This window comes from Xyrauchen texanus, chromosome 27 (assembly GCF_025860055.1).
Source record: "Xyrauchen texanus isolate HMW12.3.18 chromosome 27, RBS_HiC_50CHRs, whole genome shotgun sequence".
NCBI classification, from domain to species: domain Eukaryota; kingdom Metazoa; phylum Chordata; class Actinopteri; order Cypriniformes; family Catostomidae; genus Xyrauchen; species Xyrauchen texanus.
Genome location: NC_068302.1, coordinates 34511860 through 34534758, shown reverse-complemented (window position 1 = coordinate 34534758; position 22899 = coordinate 34511860). Strand labels below are relative to the sequence as shown.

General features: G+C 39.1%; 1 protein-coding gene across 5 annotated transcripts in view; it reads right to left on the bottom strand.

The window, feature by feature from the left end:
* dab2ipa (DAB2 interacting protein a) overlaps nt 1-22899 on the bottom strand; it is a 130850-nt gene that overhangs the window by 51556 nt on the left and 56395 nt on the right. For 2 of the 5 annotated variants that reach the window (XM_052094603.1, XM_052094602.1), the window contains exon 1: nt 4383-4664. The exons of the other annotated variants lie outside the window; for them this stretch is intronic. The gene's annotated coding sequence lies outside the window, so the exon portion shown is untranslated. Of the gene's footprint in view, nt 1-4382; nt 4665-22899 lie in introns of those variants that run through there. 5 annotated transcript variants of the gene reach the window in all.

Sequence of the window (22899 nt, the reverse complement as noted above, 5' to 3'; positions counted from 1 at the left end):
TGGAGCATATTCGGCAGAGCAGAGATAGACCTCTTTCCGTCAGAAGAGAACTCTCACTGCCCAGTATTTTTCTCGAAAAGCGAGGACGCGCTGGCCCAGGACTGGCCCAACCGCCCGCTTTACGCCTTCCCTCCCGTCTCGCTATTGCCACAGGTAATGCAGAGGATCAGGGAAGCAGCGTCACTCGGTGCTCCTCATAGCCCGCGCTGAGAGAATCAGACATGGTTCCGGAGCTTACGCAGCTGTCACTGACAGCCCCGTGGCCCATTCCAGTGAGAGCAGATCTCCTCTCTCAAGCTCACGGCACGATCTGGCATCCCCACCCAGAGCTGGGTGCTGCAGCGTGGGTGATCAGCGACTACCCGTCGCTTTGCCAGAAGGAGTAATAAACACTATCATACAGGCTAGAGCCCCTTCCACGAGAAGACTCTATGCGTCCAAATGGTCTGTGTTTTCAAAATGGTGCACCGACAGAGACCTGGACCCACGGACATGTGGGGTGTCGTCGCTGCTCGTGTTTTTACAAGAGCTGCTGGATAAGGGCAGATCCCCATCCACGCTCAAAGTGTAGCGTGGTGGCCGTCGTGGCGTTCGCTGAACCCCTGCACGGCCAGTCACTGGGAAAAAGCGAGCTGGTCATCCGGCTTCCTCAGGGGAGCTAGAAGGATGAACCCCAGCGCCCCCATCGGTTCCTATCTGGGATCTTTCCGTAGTTCTCGAAGCTATGAAAGCCCCCTTTCGAACCGCTTCAATCCGTGGATTTGAAATACCTTTCACTCAAAACCGTTTTCTAACTGCCCTGTCATCAGTCAAGCGTGTGGGAGACCTTCACCCGCTGTCTGTCAGCTGCGTGTCTTGAGTTTGGACCAAGTGACTCCAAGGTCATTTTAAAGCCTAGACACGGCTATGTCCCCAAGGTGATCGGTACTCCTTTCAGAGCACAAATCATTTCCCTATCGAGCTGCCAGCATCCGATAGCGAACGCGACGCCAATCTCCTTTGCCCAGTCAGAGCACTGAGATTGTATACTGCGCGCTCCGCCTCTTTCAGGCGCTCTGAGCAGCTTTTCGTTTCGTTCGGAGGGCGCACCAAAGGTTTCACCGCCTCGAAACAGACACTGTCTAGATGGATAGTGGACGCTATTGCTGCCGCGTACGCGTCAAAAGACCTACCATGCCCGTTAGGCATTAGGGCTCACTCCACTAGAGGCATGGCCTCCTCGTGGGCATGGTCCAGCGGGATTTCCATTCACAACATATTTGTGGCAGCGGGCTGGGCTTCCCCCTCCACCTTTGTCAGATTTTACAATCTGGAAGTGCCCGCCCTGCAGGCAAAACTACTAGCGGTTTAATACGCTACAGCTCCCCTGGTGAGCTGCACTGACGGGACACATTCCACACAGACCGGCACCGCCGCTCTGTCTTTCCCTTCCCACTATGTGCTTATGTATTACACACACACTGGCCCGCACTCTTGCCGGCCAAATATTATTCCCCCACTCACAAGGGCTCCCCCGGGTCCCCCCACCCTGGGGCTCATGCAGTGGATGCTTGGCGCGCACGGCGTTGACAATGGGTTCCGTAGCGTAAGCTAGCTTACGCAATACGAGAGAACCTCTCGTAAGAGAACGAATCGGTTACCTAACGTAACCTCGGTTCTCTCTAGATGAGGGAGCGAGTATTGCGTAACCGGCCGTGCTTTCAGCGCCACGGCGACTTTCGCTTCATTCAATGAAAACCAGGGTTCCAGCCTACGAACTTACGCTTATATGCACTCTAGCCACGGCCATTCTGGCGGGCTTTGATACAGTGACAGCGCGGGCGCCTGTCATTGGACGCCAGTTCACTCAAGTTCGTCTATAGGCTGCAGCAGTTGCCGCAGAGCAACCAATGAGCTCGCTAGCTAGCCCGCTCAAGGTATGCAGCTGCTGCACTGCGTTGACAATGGATACAAAATTAAGGATAATTTTTTGGCTTCAATATCTCAGAAAAGATGAATCTTTCCCGTAGCGTAAGCTAGCTTACGCAATACTCGTTCCCTCATCTAGAGAGAACCGAGGTTACGTTAGGTAACCGATTCGTTTTTTATGGTCAGGCCAAATAGAAATAGCTCAATAAGATAAGCTATGCACAGTTTCACTTTTAACAGTGTAGTTAATCTAGATGGATTTCTGTATTTGTATATATTCATAAACAGGGCGCAGTAATGGCGGGAAGGTTAGGATGATTCTAAGGGTCCTTAAGAGATAGAGGGGCCAACAGAACCCCCGAGTCTTTTCCTGCATGATTTTGTGATAAATGGCCATTTTGCACTGTTTAGCTAAAACGAAGACTGCGAGACATCGATCTGGACGCCAAGCTTGACTTGATCGTGCAGAATGCTAAACAATGCGGTGTTGACCACAAAATGCGAATTAAACCGATAATTTTGTAAAGATTGTTGTGTGTGAAAATCCCAGTAGATCAGCAGTTACAGAAATTCTCAAACCTGCCCATCTGGCACCAAAAATCATGCCACAGTCCAAATCACTGAGATCACATTTTTCCCGATTCTGATGGTTGATGTGAACATTAACTGAAGCTCCTGACTTGTATATGCATCAACTTTAGGCACTGCACTGCTGCCACACGATTGGCTGATTAGATAATCGCATGGATGATTGTTGGTGTCAGATGGGCTGGTTTGAGTATTTCTGTAACTGCTGATCTCCTGGGATTTTCACACAAAACAGTCTCTAGAATTTACTCAGAATGGTGCCAAAAACAAAACACATCCAGTGAGGGGCAGTTCTGTTGATGGAAATGCCTTGTTGATGAGAAAGGTCAACAGAGAATGGCCAGACTGGTTCAAACTGACAAAGTCTACGATAACTCAGATAACCATTCTGTACAATTGTGATGAGAATAATAGCATCTCAGGCTCTGATTTGAACGAGGGGGACCTACACAATATTAGGCAGACAATGTTTATATATATATATATATATGAGAGAGAGAGAGAGAGAGAGAGAGAGAGAGAGAGAGAGAGAGAGAGAGAGAGAGAGAGAGACAGAGAGAGAGAGAAAAGAGAGAGAGAGTGTATATTTATATTGTTAGGGTGCTGTTTACCAGTGAATGCAAACCCAAGCCACATATTGTTAGGTCATGTGAGTTAGTTGGTATGTAGATTCAAATTGAAAGTCCAATTCCTGTCAACTGTTATTGTTTATTTCCTTATATTCACAAAAAATAAATTTTAATCAAAATTAAAAATGTAATGTGATTTGTCCAGCAGCATGTGTTATGACAACAATAGGGCATTAATTCTGTTTTGTTCACAGAAAAAAACCCAACAGATTAATCAATGTGCAACAATATAGTGCAAAATATTCATTAATTAGAATTAATAATGCACAAACACAAGCACTGATAACATATTCTCACAGTGATCACAAAGGAGCTTCTCAAGCGAATATTTATATTATGCTGCCGATCATGTGTTAAATAACAAACCGTCTCTCGCAGACACACACCTACAGATGAACCCAATCATTCATAGGCATGGCAGATGCAAAAAAAAGTGTCAAGTATTAATATTTATAACAGCAATGCCATATCATCTCTACAGAAATAGATAATCAGATCCACACCATCCAACATAGAGAACGGAGGGATGTCAACAACACATGCCACCACCCAGTAACAGGATGAAATAATGGATCTTATTGAATCACTACACAACCTGACAATGCCTTTTAACAAATTACATCACCAAATGCACTCACAAAGCCAAAAGACACCTGACCAAATAGCCACAGTGGCGTATTCTCCACTCAGCATGTGTTATCCTACATCTGTTCGCACACAAAGAACAGACCGGTTTAGCTGTGGAGAGTTAAAGGGATCGTTCACCCAAAAACTAAAATTCTTTCACCATTTACTCATTCCCAACTTGTAACATTTTCATCTTTTTTCTGTGGAGCACAAAAGGAGATGTTTGGCTTCAGTTCACCAGTCACTTTTAATGGACAAAGATGCAGTGAAAGTGAATGGTGACTGGGGTTTACAATACATTTACATTTCCTTTTGTGTTCCGCATAAGAAGGAATGCCATACTGCTGACCGCAACAGCACATCCGACTAGTGCTGTTTACCATCGATTACCACCTTGATAACACAGAGAATAGGCAGGAGTGTGCACTGTGACTCATTCCCAGTTTCTCTCTCTCCCTCATTCTTTCAGCACAGACGGTCTGTAATGAGATGCCATTCAAGCACAATGAGTTCTCGCAGTGGTCGGTTCATGCAGCGTCCGTAATATACTCCTGTCCGTACCTAGCGCCTGCTAAGATCAGGATGCTCAACGTGCTTGTCAAAACAGGGATTCTAGGATGCAATACTCACCAGTCATGCTGTCAAGATTCCGGGAGCATTCACACTGTGATGAAGACAAGGATGAAGAAGGGGAGCTCACAGCTCCATTTTACTATGTCTGTTGATGGTTGGGCTTCAGCTCCAAGCCACTGGGAACAAGAGGACACACGTAGCTTGTTCACAGCATGCTTAAAGAACAGGGCACTCACACACACATGCATACACACACACACAATCTCAACCCCGCCTCCTTCCCTCTCCTCGCTCTGGTCTCCTTGTTTTAACTATCACACTTTCATCGAGAAAGACAGAGACCCCTCATATTTAAAGTGGGCCAGAGATCCTTAAACAGACCATGGGCGGCACAGATCTCTATCCCTCCCTTTCCCTCACTCTCTCGTTGTTTTGGCTGGACTGCTGCTGTGTGCAACGGAAGCAGACTGAACACAGTGTGAGCTGGCCCTGCCCCCTTCCCTGTGTTCCCCTCTATGTGTGTGTGTGTGTGTGTGTGGTCTTTGTCCTGTGCTCTTTTGTGATATACTGGCCTCTTCCCTGTGCTGGGAAAAATCTCCTAGGGCCACTGTTATAAAAGACAATATCTCCTAACAAGCATGTTTGCTGGAGGTACACATGACTGTGAACATGGGTGTTTGTGTATGTATACAGTACGCAATATAAACCTTGACCTGAGTAGTGTATGGTAAAAAAATAAATAAATACAGCTTTTTATGTTTTACATTTAGGCATCTATAATGTTCCTCATGCTTTTGGTTCAAATCCCTATATTTTGGTGTGTATCTCATCCTGCACTGTTTGTGCTATGGACATAAATACCTAAAATAGTTTGGCTTGTTGAGGAGATTTATTGCTTTTCTAAGTGATCATACATTTTTCCCCTGGTGGATGATAAAATGGGTAAAAAGATTCCCATAGACTTACACTGAAGGAGGGAATCAAGTCATATCTAGGGAATAGAATGGAGACTTGGAGATGGGCTCTTTTGATTTTGGCTATGAAACAACCAACTAGCAACCACCCAAAACACCCTAGCAAACATCTAGTGTTCACACGGAACACCTTTGCAACCACATGGCCAAATCTAGAGACCAAAATATTATAGAAACTTGGAGTTGGACATTTGAATTGGACTATTAAGACAATCAACAACGCAGAACACCCTAGGAACCACCTAGTAACCACAAAGAAAACCCTAGCAAGTTAGCAACCATATAGCCAAATCTAAGAACCAGAATATCACTTAGGGGTGGCTTCTTTTGACTTGGGTCTGTAAATAACTACCTCGCAACCACCCAGAGCACCCTAGCAACCATGTAACAACCACACAGAATACTCTAGCAACCATATAGCCACATCTAGGGTCAAGAACATCACTTAGGGTGGGCTCTTTTGATTTGGGTCTGTAAATAGCCACCTAGCAACCACCCAGAACACCCTAGCAACCACACAAAAACCACACAGAATACCCTAGCAACCACCTAGTGACCTCCAAGAACACCTTAGCAACCATATAGCCAAATCTAGGAACCAGAATATCACTTTGGGATGGGCTCTTTTGACATGGGCCTGTAAATAACCATCTAGCAACCACCCAGAACACCCCAGCAACCATGTAAAAACTACCCAGAATATCATTGCAACCACATAGACACAACCTACAACACCCTAGCAACCACACAGCCAAATCTAGGGAACAGAACTTAGGGGTGGGCTCTTTTGACTTGGGCCAGTAAAAAAACACCTTGTAACTGCCCAGATCATTCTAGCAACTACTTAGTGACAAACCATAACACCCAGTGAGTGATATTCATAAGAGACACTTAAATAACCCCCTAGAAACCACCCAGAACCCCATAGCAACCACATTGCCAAATTCTAGGGATAGGATTTTAATTAATGTTGTGTTTTAATACAAGTAATACCAATCAATTATGAGATTATTCCATCAAGCTCAGCCCTCAACCCCCAGATATTTTGTGATTAATACCTGCTATTAAGATTTTTTTTTTTATGCCGTAATAAGATAAGAAAGAGGAAAAGGGCTGATACATTGCATGCTTTAAGCACGCTATTTAAAACTATTAGTGTTATAAGCTTACAACAGTGATTGAATTTAGGTATCACTAATCTGGAAAATACATAATACATGAATTCTACAATACATAAATATGTTAATGTTGTGCATATATACAGTATGTATACATACTGTATGTATGCTGATATACATTTATGCTAGCAATGCCAAAGTCATGGGTTTGACTCCCAAGGAACACACACGGTAAAATGCACACTGATGAGCCAAAACAGTATGACCACCTGCCTAATATGCTGTTAGTCCTCCACGTGCTGCAAAAACAGCGTAGACCCACCGAGGCATGGATTCTACAAGACCCCTGAAGGTGTCCTGTGGTATCTGGCACCAATACATTAGTAGCAGATACTTCAAGTCCTGTAAGTTGCGAGGTGGAGCCGGCATGGATCAGACTTGTTGCTTCAGCACATCCCACAGATGCTAAATCGGATTGAGATCTGACGAATTTGGAGGCCAGGGCAACACCTTGATCTTTTTATAATGTTCCTCAAACCATTCCCGAACAATGTGTGCAGTGTGGCAGGATGTATTATCCTGCTGAAAGAGGCCACTTCCATCAGGAAATACCATTGCCATGAAGGGGTGTACCTTGTATGCAATGACATTTAGGTAGGTGTCAAATTGACGTCCACATTAATTGCCGGAGCTAGTGTTTCCCAGCAGAACATTGGCGGAGGACGAATCTCAGTTGCCTCCGCAATCTAAGACCATCAATCCACGCATCTTATCACATGGCTTTTTGTGCGCAATACCACAGAGATGTAGCGAATGTGGAGGTCCATGCTATTCTCTGCAGCATCCACGCAAAATTCACCCCACGTGACTATACCCCTTCCTAGCAACTGGGCCAATTTGGTTGCTTAGGAGACCTGGCTAGATTCACTCAGCATGCCATGGATTCGAACTTGCGACTCCAGGGGCGGTAGTCAGCGTCAATATTCACTGAGTTACCCAGGCCCGCATCTACACTAATATAATTTTTTTTATTTCCATGTCTCAACCTTGGGATTCATACGCAGAGGTTACCAGAGCCAGCCAGATCCAGCTCCTTTCCTGCTTGTTGTCAGACTCCACTGCTACGTGTCACTAAATGATGACAAACTACAGCCGGTGCCAGCCAGACATCACTTCAGTCTTTTGACTTCAGAGGATGAACTTATGCCAACTCCAACTGTAAGGCTTGAGATACTTCATATGCCACTGCCTGAACCTTGAACTTAGGATGGACCCCACCGAACCTCACGAAAATGACATGCAGGTTGAACTGCGATACACCTCACTGATCTCGGCTTGCATCACCTTTGTCTATTGATGGACTACACTCTTGAAATGGAATACACAGACTATCATTTAATTGCCAACATAAGCCTTCATCAGCCAACTAACAAAGGACAATAAATCTATGTGAACTTCTGCAGTTATACAGTATATATACCAGGGGTATTCAATTAAAGTTCCAAGAAGTCCGGTCTCCTTCCCAGGAAATGGATAATAATATGTAGCTCTCACTTTGTCAGTAGTCATATGGCTATGAAATTATATAATATATATTGATGAATAATGTTTAGAACTTGCCACAAAAAAACATCATCATAAAAGTAAAGAATAGTATAGTATTAAATAAAGATATATTAAACAGTGGGTTTTATGTGGAAAGAAAAAGTATGTCCATATAGAGGTGAAAAAAATAAAAGAAATAGGACAAAGTATAAAATAGTAGATATTGTTCAATGGGTTTTAGATGGAAAGGAAAAACATTTCCTCATAAAGGTAAAAAAAAAAAAAATATATATATATATATATATATATATATATATATATATATATATATTTCCCTGAAAATCAACTCTAGAGGGCAAGTATTGCTTCTTAATATAATTTAAATTTGCGTCAGTTTCAGAATTATGAATATGTTTTTACAATGATAAATAGTCAAGGTCTGCTCTCCAGCTGAACGTCTCTGCTTTTTCAAACACACTTTACACAGTTTAGAAGGGGAAAACATTCTGGTGGTTCGTCTGTGTTTTCACTAAAAAGCATTAAAAGCTTTTCTGGGCAGAGAAACAAAAGTCAGTTTCAACTCCTTTATGGCTGAAACAATGAGGCCATGTCTTTCTTACATACTGGAGACAGAGGCGTGATGTGAAAGAACTCTCACTGAGTGGGTGCAGAACACTGGTTATAGACACATTCCATCACAGAATCCATCAGAAGACACTATATTTCAAAGATATGCATTATAACCAGTTAACTTAAATATATTTTTCAGTAGCATGACAATAGCTCAGCTATATTAAAAATAGATTTGTTGTTTGTTTGTTCTTTCAGTAAGTCAGTCTGTCTTTCTATCTATCTCTCAACTGTAACATAGGGAAGTCCGATTCATTTTAGTTATTCAGTTAGTAAAGTGAAAATAAACAATTCACCAATCAAACAATCAATTCATCAATTTATTTACATTTCTGCAAAAAAGTCCCTGTTCTGTCCTCCTTTTTGTATCAACATATTTATAGTGTTTATGTAGCGGAGTGGTGGTGGCGTAGTGGGCTAAAGCACATAACTGTTAATCAGAAGGTTGCTGGTTTGATCCCCACAACCACCACCATTGTGTCCTTGAGCAAGGCACTTAACTCCAAGTTGCTCCAGGGGAATTGTCCCTGTAATAAGTGCACTGTAATTCGCTTTGGATAAAAGTATCTGCCAAATGCATAAATGTAAATGTTCAAATGGTTGTTTTAATGTAAATGTATACGTTTCATTCGGTCAGTCTAATATAGTTAATTCATTCAAAAATGCTTATTGTTTTTGAGCCAGAAAATGTTCTGATTAAATTTTAGATTGAGATTTGATTTTTACATCATATGTAAACTCTGTTAACTTATATCAGATATTGTATCATCTGAAAATGCCTTTAATTTTTCAGTGTAGTTAGCTTCCTTTTGTTGCAAGAGTACATTGTAGTTTACCTACTTTATATTTTGAGTAGCTATTGAATTTCCTATTACCTTTCCGGCAAACTCAACATTTCACATAATGTATGTAAGTCACTCGTCATACAAATTACCAACATATGCTCTTGCCATTCTTCACTACGCACGACTTTCCCCTACGGCAAGTCTGTGATTCATTTTCCAGTGTCATTCTCTCAACTTTGTGTGTGTGAGCAAGCTATAAGAGCAATTTCTTGTCATCTTGCAGCCTCCCCTAGGTCCCGCACCTGTCCTCTTATGGAGCTGTCGTAGTCTTTTAATATTAATTTGTATTCCTAGAAAGGATTCCTCAAACATATGCTCCCTGGACAATTTAAGCTGGATGAAGATTGTAATAATAGGGTCGAGACTTCCCCACTTGCCTACTAGGTTTTCAACAGACTGAAAATAATCATGCAATGATGCAGATGTGACTAGCTGCCTCTCATATGTGTCATGTAACATTCTGCTAGCTTTCATTGGCTTAATTTATATAACAGAACAACATGGTTGTCAGTACTGTATGGTGTGCTAAATACAATTTTGTTCATACACATTTCAGTAATGAAAGAAATCAACAGCATTGTACATTCTACAACTGATGCTACTGCCCACATTTTTGACTCCTAACCGAATTTTGAGAGCAAGTTAAGTTTATATATGCTGTATGAATGGAACCGCAATTGACAACAAGTTGTCTTGGCATGAGGTGTGCAATTTGTGGTAGAGTTAGTGACCTGTCATGTCATGAAGAATCGAGAAAATAATGGTATTGTGAGGTCGGACAGTGAGGCAAAACTCCTAAGAGTTTGGCGGAGAAGAAAGAACAAAACAAACTGGATGGAATCGGCAAGTTTTGGGATGTATATTTAAGTGGTTGAAAGCAGGAGCTTTCACATTTACAAAGATTATACCCTTAAAGATGCAATGCAAAGTTATCTCTCACTATGGATAAAGACATTACTCAAGGCTAGCCATAATTAACTGTAAAGGAAATGTCTGAATTTATATTCTGTGAATCAAAAATGGCTAATGATGTTTAAAGAACTTTGATGGCTAATGTAGGATAATAGGATAATTTCCCCTCAACGATGTTAACATTCCTCTACTCTACCTTCCGGTTCAATTAGCAACAACTACAGACCATTGAACAAACAGAACCATAAAACCGCCCCCTTTTCCCTCTTCACAATATGTTGCATTACATGCTGGAATTATGACGCATCTGATTGACCTAGTTTTCCAGTAGCTATGCTAACAACCCTCTAGGACAATAATGTTAATAACAAAGGTGTTGGATGACATTGTCATGGGCTTCATTTAGTCATGATTGCAACAAAGCCCGTTCTGATCATGAAGGGTCAAGCGAGGTCCATCGATTTGAAACGCCACCCTTACCGAAACAACCCAAAAACTCTACCTCAAAATGTACATTCTGATTTTGTACATTCATTAAAACATGTGTTAAATGAGACATATTTATATTTGTTACTATGGCAAAAGAGGGTAAGATTGGCTTTTATGCCCGGCCACTGATTGTTTTCAAAACTGCAGCAATTTTGAAAGCAATTTACCTCTATACCATTTGTTAAACACATTACCTAGTCATTAAATGACAGTTCAAATATTTTTAAGGGACAACAACAACAACAAAAATTGTGTTTGTGTACTGTGTACACCACGGTGCACATCACAATAATACCATTCAATAAACAAAGGGTCACATTTGAAAGCCTAACTCACATGGGTATCGGGAATTGCTTTAAACGCATATTCTTCCTCTTGTGTTCCATGAAAGAAACAAAGTCATATGGGTTTGGAAAAACATGAGAATGAGTAAATGATGACAGAATTTTCATTTTTGGGAGAACAAGGTAAACACTTCAAGACTAAGAATAACAGGGTTCATTGGGCATTTACATCAAACATGACATGCTGACATCCTAACTGGCAAAAACTTGCACTCAAAAGTGTACTCAGAGTGAACTTTTGACAGCAATTTTCACAGTGTGATCATAACATGAATCATAACAGAAGCTAAGACTAATTGCGATGGTAATTAATCTGCTTTCAGTGAGCACGTCATTTTAAGTGGCTTAAAAACTGATATCTTTTTCCTTATGATGAAAGAAATATTTTACGATTCTGAAATTGTCTAAAAAACCATACTGTATGCACCCTGCTTGAGATGCACTAAGTCCATGGAGGTTGTTAGTTAAAACTCAGAAGAAGTGCTAGCCTACTTGCAAAAACCCCATAAATTGCTGTTTTTAACTAAATTAAATGCAATCTGCAGACAATGGTTCTAATGGTTCTAAACATAAGTGAGTAAACATAGGCATATGCAGCAGCCTCCGGCAGCATCTTACCCTAAATTGAACCTTTTAAAAAGGCTGATTTACACATAGGATCCGTGTAGTGGCCAACATGTTGGTTTGCATTTATGGTTCAGCATTCATTCAGTGAGGACAGACCCAAAATTAAATTAAATAACTAAATAAAGCAATGTAATTAGTGGATTCAAAACTATTTATTTAATTATTGTAGCATTAAAAAGTAGTTCAAAATTGTATATGAATGTTGAAATTTAGGCACATATTATTTATTATACATGTTGCCTGCATTGCAGAGATCAAATAAATGAGAAAAACATTATGTATGCTTGCTCTTGAGTCACATAAATATTAATAATAATAAATAACAATTTTGGCATACTTTACATTCCAGGCTGAAAAAGAAATGATCAAATTAATTATTAACTACTCACTTGGTGAACACTGAAGGGTTGTTGGTTTAAAGACTTAACAAATGCATTTAGGCAATATAACCAACTCTTACCTGGTGCTTTTTAATTTGATGAAAAATTAGAAGTGTTCTATTTCCATAACTTACAAATTTCGATTATTTATTGTACACAGTATTGTTAAAAATATGGTCAAATCACTGTGCAGATTAGAAAGTTTGTGAGTACTATACAACACATATTATTTCACTTACATATCAAATTAATATCAAGGAAAAGCCCTGAGTTTATTGTCATGGTCCTGTCACTCTGTCAGTCTGGGTTATTGTCTGACAGGACCGTGGCACCAACGTCCCATGTTTGTCTTGTTTCATTGTCTGTCTTTGTGTGAGCGAACTGTTTCAGTTGTATTCCCTGCTGAGTGCTCTTCGGTCAGTCTTGTTTCGTGTCTGGAGTATGATGTCTGGGTCCTGACTTCCTGTCTGGTTCAGTTCCAGACACTCATGCTCCATGTGTGTCTGTTATTGTCATGGGTGCTTCTTGCTCATGTCATCTTGGCAGCATGCACTGGCATCAATAATTTACGTCTGTCTCTCACGAACACGGGTCCGCCTCACGTCGCGCTCATGTTGTGCGCCTGTGTCACGAGATGTCTGAGGTTCGGTCACTTCGGTCTGAGATTTCAGGTTTGTGTTGTCGAACTCTCGCACAGGTGTCCTGTCTTGTTTTTGTCGCCTGTTGCATGCATCATGTGGCGTTTGCTTGCTCAGGTTTCATTTAGTGTCAGATGTGGCATCACTTTCTTTGGCGTTGCTATGCATTCTCTCATCTTGTTTGTCGGTTGGCATGGGCGTATATTGCCTTATTGTCTTAGCGATGTGCACTCATGCATTCAGGTGTTTTGTTGTCTTTTGAGAGCACGTGGCTTTGTTTTGTTTCTGTATCGCCGCATGTCACTCTGTCTTACGTCATACCCCACCTCCTTGTTTGCCCATTATTAGTTTATTAGTCACACCTGCCCTGTCTTGTTAACCTGTTGATTTCTCACCCTATCTTTGTCTCCTGGTGTTTGCTGTCCAGTGCCAGTTCATCCTGTTTCCAGTATTGTGTGCTTGTATTCCAGTCGGCCAAGTTGGTTGGTCCTGTATATTATTCCCATCCCTACCTCGGTCTGGTTGGTCCTGTTTCTGGGTTCCCCTGCCCCAGCCTGGATTATATTTCCTTTGCTTTTTCCTCTTCGGGGTAGTTTATGTTCATTGTTTTTCCCCCTTGTGAGAGTTTGAGTATTTCCCTTTATTTTTTGTATTTAATAGTTCTGTTTTTTTTGGGGGTTTTCTTAACTCTGCTATTGGGTTCTGCCTCTGCATTCCTTGACATTTATAAGCAGTAAACAGATATCCTTGGTCACATTTTGCTTGTAACTTCATGAAACACAAAAGGAACATAAAAACTGCAGATGCTCCCAATTGAGACAATTGCTTTAATGGTCCACAGTCCAAATGCAATGTGATATGATTGATTGGACAAAAATATGTAAAATGTGACGTTACCTCAGATATTGTTGCTATCATCCTGGGGGGTGGTCTCTGGTTAAGAAGTGCAACCACAGCTGTTATGGTCTGCATCGACGTGAAGCATGACTAATCTTCAAAGCTTAGCAATATGTCAACACCAAATGATATTGACATTTTTAATGCCAAATGCTGCTTAACAAAACCACCCTAATAAACAATATTCTCATAAGCATAAATATACACAACACACAAAAATATTGGGTAAAATAGTATTGTATTTACATGCATTTTTATCTGCACTTTCAGTATTTAATGAATAATATGTATATTTACGTATATACTGTAAGTTTTAAGAAGGTATCTTACAAGGTGGCATTATGTTGCCTACCTTTTTGTGCAGCCCTTGTGTTAGGAGCGCACCTAAGATTATTAGCAAAATGCTGCCTGTTTAGGCAGCTCACTAGGTTTTGGAACAGAGCCACAAATAATAATTGACTTATTTTCCCTCTTTTTTTTTTTTTTTTTAAATGTGCCGAAGTAGGATATCAACCAACTTCTTGACAATTTCTGGCTCATGTTGTTTGTTTGAAATTATTTAGATGTCTGACAAACCTGATGTTCAATATTTTGGGAGATTACTGTACGAAGTAAGAGCGATCTGGATTGCTGAGGTGGCTCGAAATTTCCAGAAGCTGACAGGCTGTTGGGGCAGAATCTATGGGATGCTGCCAGGCCGTGATTGACGGTGGTGTAATGACTGGCGTTCATGAGGAGTCTGTTGCCTCATCTCAACCATTGTACGATGAGCAGAGAGAACCAGGAGAAATGACAGCTGTGTTCAAACTGTTCCTCATGGATTTTGGTGTGATTTAGACATTTCTCTTGAGGTAAATCAATTTGCTCAGGTCATGTTTACTGCAAAAAGACCCATTACTGGGGCTAAACAGTATTCTCTGTATGTAAAAATGACACTATTTTCAGATATAAATTAAAATCCATCTACTTAGTTTTAAATTGAATGTCACCATCAAGCAAACTGAAATATTTTGTATGAAACAGCTAGTACAAATAAAAAACAAAAACAAATGATTATCTCATTGATATACAATTGCAATTCAATGGGAATACTTTTTGTTGGTGCAACCCAAAAAAGTCTGCCTTTGTGCTGTCACAATGCCAGCAATGGTTTAGACAATGAATAAATTAAAGGATGCATTTAAATGTATAATGGCAATATGTACAGTAGATTAGTAATTGTATACAAACCACCATTGCTTTTTATATCTCGCCATATAACTTCTAAATCAAAGATATATCATTGTTAAAATAATTAAAGGATTTTTCTGGGTTTAAAAAAAGGCTCAATTGGCAGCATCTGTAGCATGCTGATATTTATTGCAGATATTCCTTTAAAATTGTCCCTCACTTTCTAAAAACAAACAAAAATTATGTTTGTAGTAATGCATTCAGTATGGAAGTCTATGGGCAAGTCATTTCAAAGGGTGTAAAAGCACTTACATTAATTTTTCCATACAAAAATGTGTCCCATGTTACCTTGTGGCAATACTTCCGTATTGTAACATTTATTCCAGAGTAATGCCTTGCCACATAGTCTTCCATTGTAAGTGCATTACTGCACACAACTTTTTGGTTTGTCTTTACAAACTGAAGGACAAGTCAAAATTATTTTCTGTGGTAATTAATGTCACAGATGCTGTTGATAGGGCTTAACTCATATTGAACCTGAAACAGTACCTGAGTATTTTATTTTAGCTATATTTCATTTAATTTAAATTCAGAAGCCATTTGAATGAAAGTTGTTTTATCAAGAAGGTTATTCAGTCCTTTGGCTCTAACATCACTTCACATCATAACAATGAGATTTAGTGATGCCTCTGAAAAAAATTGTGGGATATGTAGGTCATGTTCCTTGTCCATGAAGATGTCAAACACAAGCCAGCTTAGAATTTCATTACTGCACATCATCCACAAGCTCGATCTATGTACCATGGCAAGCATTCAAAATTAAAGGGAAATGAAGGCAAGGGGAAAATGTTGCAAATAACCAGCATAATTGAACCACTAGTGAAAACATTACATAACACTGAATTGATGGATGTGCAAGAATATAAATTGATGGTCATGTTTCATATCAAGATTTTTGGCTTTTTGGACACTTTGGACACTTTTTTTTCCATGTAACAACTTCAATTTCAGCCTTTTCCAAATACAAAGTCTTAAGAACACTTGAAATATATAGTGCACTAGTCAAATGGACTACTTAAATTGTTCTTTATGCTATTTTATGTCCTTTTTGGACCTTTGTACGGAAAAGAAGATTCTTATGATTTTTCATAGATACCTAAAATGTACCACCTAAGGGTGAATTTTATTTTGGTTGAACTATACCTTTGAGGTGATAAATTAATACTTAATTCAAGTTTAAGAAAAGAACACATTCTCACTGCTTCACTGAACAAATCACCATTGCTGATCTCCTATTATAAGAGTACATTAAGCTTTGAAATGAAAACCAGTAGAGATTTCGATACTAGTAAACATTAGGAGAAGCCAAGAATGCGAGAGAAAATGGAAGCTAAATTTTGTAGGTGAACATAAAAATTCTTCAGAAACTGATGAGGCTGGTAAGATCACCATTAACAAAACATGAACTACAGTGTTTAGAACCCGATATATAATACGATTTTAAAACCACATTAAAGCTACATGACCATTAAAGCTACATGAACTGCTAAGCATCAATTTCCATAAGATTACCATGGTAAATAAGCCACAAAGCTTGCTCAGTTTGCTTTTAAATGCAGACCTTGAGAGATAAAGCTTTCTTCTCAAGTAAAGAAAACATAGCCATCACTTCAATATCCAGTGAAAGCCCTTTCATTTGTCCTTGGCCAATCACAGAAATGCTCTGGATGTTAGAGACAGTTATATTCATAGCTGATTTTTGAGGTTGATGTAGGGTCAAAAGCAGAAATATAGTGCAGGTTTTAGAGGAGGTAAGACAGAAGAAACCAATAAAAGTTGTGGGGGAATAGAAGCCTGATAGATAAACAGAGCACCTTAGAGCTAAGGGGGTGACACACACTAAAACATATCCATGTCTCCTTTCACTCCAAAATCTATACTTTTAATTATATATATATATATATATATTAGTATATATATATATATAGTATATATATATATAATAAGGTGTGTATAATATAAGTATATATGGTGTAACGGTCACTCTATTGCACATTGCCACCTTCGATTCATGAAGGACCATGGTAATGCGCTGCGGAGTGACCGTTACACTTCGGGTGTGCATTATTTTTCTAGAATTCAACGGGACTGGAGTCAATTATTCCGCTTATACCATGGTAACTACACCTTAAGACATTGTTCAGGGTTTTATCGAGTTTTCGCCCCTTAAACGCTCGTGTGTGTAACTACTTTCTTCCGCCACGGATTCAGCGTCTTGCTATGATACAACTCATGTCTTATTTTCCAGTTAGAAAACATCACTTCAGAACTAACAATGCAATATAGTGAGGCTTGTGCTGCTTTACTGGAGCACTTACTGGAGTAATAAGGTAGTGTGTTTGTGTGTGTGTGTGTGTGTGTGTGTGTGCGTGCGTTTTATTTTTTTTTGTGATTATAAGTAACTGAGAGAAATCGCTTCTGGAATGACCTTTTTTGTTGCACCTCGTCAGAAGTAACATCGCTTAAAAATTGCATAAATGTAAATTTATGCAGCGAGTGTCGCCATTTTTGTATATAGCTTCTTCGATGTAAACCTTAACAACTATTTTCAGCCCCACTGAGATGCAGGTGTGCGCTGACATGACAGATCTGTTTTTCGCACACGAATAAGTGTGTGTGTAATGTGTATGATGTATGTGTGTCCACGTGTTTGAGAGCTTAAGAGAGGGGGAGGGGGAGTGCAAGGGTGTTTCCCACAGATATTTGAGATAATATAGAAACTGTTGTATTGACATATTTGACAGATTTCATGAGATTAACACTAGAATAAGAGAGAAAAGGAAGACAGGATAAGATGAAGACAGAATAGACAGACGGGCTGAAATGAAGACAAGTGACGCTTCTGTGGGTGTTTCTTTGTGCAGAATGCAGGTTTGAATTTAACGAGGCTAATCCATTACGGGCAGACTGCCATATACCTCACATAACACGTCTCAAAATCGAAAAAATACCACCAGCCCACACTCGTTCACAGCCCCCCCTCCCTCCTGGGACACGGCATGCTGAGGGACAGTGGCTTGCAGTGTGCCTTTAATCAATAGTGACAACTTGGTCATGTATAATTAAAGAGCTTGGCTTAATAAGACTTTTTGTAAAAAGAGATCCACAGATGTGCCACTAGAGAGACACATTGGACTGCTAGCTAGGTTTTCTGCAAATTCAGCAAACACGGCAATTGGTCTTAAAAAGTGGTGGGGGACAGCTGTGCAAGTTTTGAAGTGTGTGTATGTTATTTTATTGTTTTGATAAATAAATAGTCTATGTGATGCGTTGATATAGGGATTAGGCCTATAGTAGAGTATGTGCTCATTTCTATTAAAACTGAAATAGAACAATTGAAATAGAAAACAATGTATGAATAACATTATACAAATTATATGTATAAATTTATTTAAACATGTTAAACAAGTTCTCATTATACAGTGATTTGAGAAGCAATCCATCCAGTCATTTTTTACTATGTATTTATATACAGTATACTGTGTCTATTTAAAGTGTGCATTTTCACCTGTAATATATATACTATATTTTTAGACTGTTTGTATCTGCAATCTGTCTAAAATACTCTTTGATGGATGTTAGAAAAATATTTCAGAACAACAGCAGATGTTTTGTGACACTTATGATTTATGATTTATGGTGCCAGATGGGCTGGTTTGAGTATTTCTGTAACTGCTGATCTCCTGGGATTTTCATGCACAACAGTCTCTAGAATTTACTCAGAATGATGCAAAAAAACAAAAATCATCCAGTGAGGTGCAGTTCTGTGGACAGAAATACCTTGTTGATGAGAGAGGTCAACAGAGAATGGCCAGACTGGTTCAAACTGACAAAATCTATGGTAACTCAGATAACCACTCTGTACAATTGTGGTGAGAAGAATATCATCTCAGAATGCTCTTCTGAGATGCATGTTGGAACTGTTTTGGCGGCACGAGAAGGACCTACACAATATTAGGCAGGCGGTTTTAATGTTGTGGCTGATCGGTGTATATACAGTACATTTACATTTATGCATTTGGCAGATGCTTTTATCCAAAGCGACTTACAGTGCACTTATTACAGGGACAATTCCCCCAGGGCAACCTGGAGTTAAGTGCCTTGCTCGCTCAAGGACACCATGGTGCTGGCTGTGGGGATCGAACAAGTGACCTTCTGATTAACAATCATGTGCTTCAGCCCACTACACCACCACCACTCCTAGCAGTAGATTGATTGACAGACAGACAGACAGACAGACAGACAGACAGACAGACAGACAGACAGACAGATAGATAGATAGATAGATAGATAGATAGATAGATAGATAGATAGATAGATAGATAGATAGATAGATAGATAGATGGATGCCAATTATGATTCATGTATGCGAATGCTTTTTAAGTTTATCAGATGTTAGTACTCAAAATACTTAAAATAGAACACAACGGTTTACAGATTATATTTTGATATCTTCTGAACTGATGTGTGCTTAGTGGGATATCCTAGATTTCACACATAAATTAACAGGTCACTAAATAAATAAAATAACATAACAAATTCTGATTAAGCTCTTTATCGGAAACATACACACACACAAACAAACAAACACAGAGAGAAATGGAGACAGTAATGTGTGGAACACATCAACACTGGCAAGCCCTTAGCGAACATGTCTCTTGGTATTAGCGGAGCGCAGTAATGCCATGCATTCTCTCTATTACACAGCTCCCAGGCCTGTAATTAAGTGGGACATGGCAAAACAGCCATCAACAAGAGGGGAGACTGACCTGGAAATCTTGCTTTGTGAGGATGAAGAGATCACACAGCTGTTATTGTTCACAGAATGTTTGTTGGGAAAAAGAAGTAAAATCAATAGCTCAATGTCCTTTTAAAAAGGCACAATGTAAAGAGATCTCCTAAGGCTGAATATCATGTTTAAGTCTTATAGACTGATCTCTCCATTTGGGCTTACAATCAATATATTTGGCAAAACTTTCTGACACATTTTATGAATAAAATGAACAAATATTGAGTTTTATGACATTATTCTGTTTAAGCAGCGGAGGAGCCCCCATCCAAAATACTCAACTGGTTAAAAAAAAAATACTATTTTGGTAACATGTTTTAATGATTAAAATACTGAAAGTAAAATGTAATTATGTTTAAGTTGTAAAAAAAAAGACAGTGAGGACACTGATTTAAGGCTCACAAATACATGAGTACACAACACAGTTTGAGCTCAATTTCAGGTGAAACATAACTGAAAGTATCAATAAGTGAGTCGGATGTTAATTTAGTAACCACCCTGATGGATTCAGTGAGTTAAAGTTAGTGAAAGATTCATTAGACTGATTCAAACTGATAACTTGTGATTCTTGTTTTGCAAATGAATCATTCATTTCTTTTGCTGGGTGCTCTAGTTTGTAGATATTTATACACTGCTTAATGCACATTTGAATATTTGAAAATGTCATTAAACATGCTATATTTTCATATTTGAATGTACATCAGCAGCTGATCTGTTAAGATATAATGTTTGCTAATGACTTATTAATGAAAGTTATTAAAAAGTGCTCCTCCAGATTTTAACTAAACAAAATAAGGGAGCCAATGGGTCATTTTGGTGAATATTCTTTCATTCTTCCCCTATAAAACAAGTCAAAATCTCTTCTTACCACTTTCTGTTTATCTGTAAACCCTATGGAATAGCCATTTAGAAGCTTAAGAGCTTATTCCTCACCCAAAGGGCATCTGATATCTTAATGGAAGCTTTTATACAGTTATCGCTTTAAAAAAAATTACTAAAACTTGCTCAGAAATGGAGTCCATAATGGATAAAGCCACAGATTATTTTCCAAAGCTGGACATCAGTCAACAAAACTGATCAGGACACAAGCAGATGATACTAAAAATTCAAAGCAATATTTTCAATCCATTGAATCCCATGTCTTCCATTTTTGTAAATCTGTTGTTGAAAAACAAATTCTGTTAAGGTAGATCATTAAATAGGAACTTAAAAGTAAAGTTCTGCACCTCTTGCAGGACAAAAAAATAATAAATAATTGCAAATGTTTTTAATAATGATGCCCCTTTGGATCTCCTTTGGACCCAATCCCCATTTTCTATTGGTCAGGCATAAAGTTAGTTCTGCCCTAACATTCCGCCATTAGTTGAGCTAGAACAAACAGCAATATTTTGAAAGTTTGCACATTTATCCTGTGAATGTCTTATTGTTGTCTCTGCTCATCAAACTGGAGTAGGAGAAATTATTTTAATAAAAAATACATATTTTCAAATAAATAAATAATTTTGTTATTTAAAGCATTTTGACGCAACCCACGCAAAATAATAAAAAAAAAAAGAAGAAAAAAAAAGAAATAGGATTCGTAACCCATTTTTCTTCAGTAATGTGCCATATGTTTTAGTGAAATGGTATCCAATGAAAAAAAACTAGCATGATATCAATGATCTATAAATTGTGAGTTGGACTTTATTTACATTTATATTTATTCATTAAGCAGAGAAATGAGGAATTAAGAAAAAGCGATTTGTCATAACGACAATACAACGTTTCAAAAGGTTCAAAGTTCATTGATTGACAAGTGAGCGTTACATACCAGAATGAAACATGGTGATTGGAATTTCATTGTATGATTTAATTTTGATTAAAGACTATATATACAATAGTTTCCATAGAATAACATGCACTGATGAATTGTGCACAATAAAACAAGGGTTGTATATTAATAACTAAATCGAGTACATTTTAATCTGATGCTAACTTAAACAAAATATTAGCCAGTGAGATACTGAGAACATATTGGAGAGGAGAGGTGACCTTATCTGATCTGTGCCATACCAACTTTCAGGTCCAGGCAGTCTGGACAGACACATCTGGGGAAATGACCCTTAATTTACTCTGACTGGAAGATTCCTACTGGTACAGATGCTGCCACAGCATTCTAAAAGCAGTGTGGGTCTTATCTAGTTCACACAACTTGATGCCATGAAGCTGACTGTCTCCATCCCCAGATAATATGCTGGTGCAATGAAGCATAAAATCTCTGGACAACTAAGGCCATTTTTGTCTGCTAACACTACACTAAGGTTGGCAGTGAGCTGGGGAGAAATCTTTGGTGTTGTTGCTGTTATCTGTAGGCCTTTAGAGTGACTCAACAAATCCCATTTAAGAGAAAGTGCTCTCCAGATTCTACCACAGGGAAATGAGAATAATTTCCCATAGGAAAGAAAAATCACAAATGAGATCCCTTAATGTCTCAATTGTTTCTTCTAGACAGTAATCAAAATATCAAATGAAGAGCAAATGGAATTTCCTGCTTCTCAGATTGTTTCTACTCAGCAACAACATCAAATGCTGAGATACAGTATACCAATTAGATTTACACAGTGGCAAAGTTAGTTGTCAACTCTTCCTTTTAAATGACAGAAACACTCAAATTCAATTGTGACATCATCCGAACTCTTCAACTCTACCATCCGTCGTGAACTAAGTTGATCTGTGTGCAATGCTACAAGCTTGTAGAAAAGCCGCATACTCTGACTTGAGGCTGTGAAACAAGCTGGTTTGTTAGGTCAATGTATTGGAGTCAGCTTGCTGCTGACTTGTTCTGCCACATCAAAAAAAAACATATGGCACCAGCAGCCTGGAGCCTGATAATTCTTTTCATGACAACCTAAACAACTCAAGTAGGTCCTAAGCAGGGAGCCGAATATTTCACAAGCTATCTCTCGCAAATTAGACTGCAGCAAGACCATTTATCCTGCGAGTAATCTAATTCACTCTTCACTCCGTGATCCCAATTCATTGAGGAGAAAGATGACTCAAACATTTTAGCACTGCAATAAGTGACTATAAACAATCTTAATAGAGATGAATAGAGAAGCTAAATGTTCAGTAGATAATGTGATAAATGTTATAGAAGATACACAGAGGACAAATGCA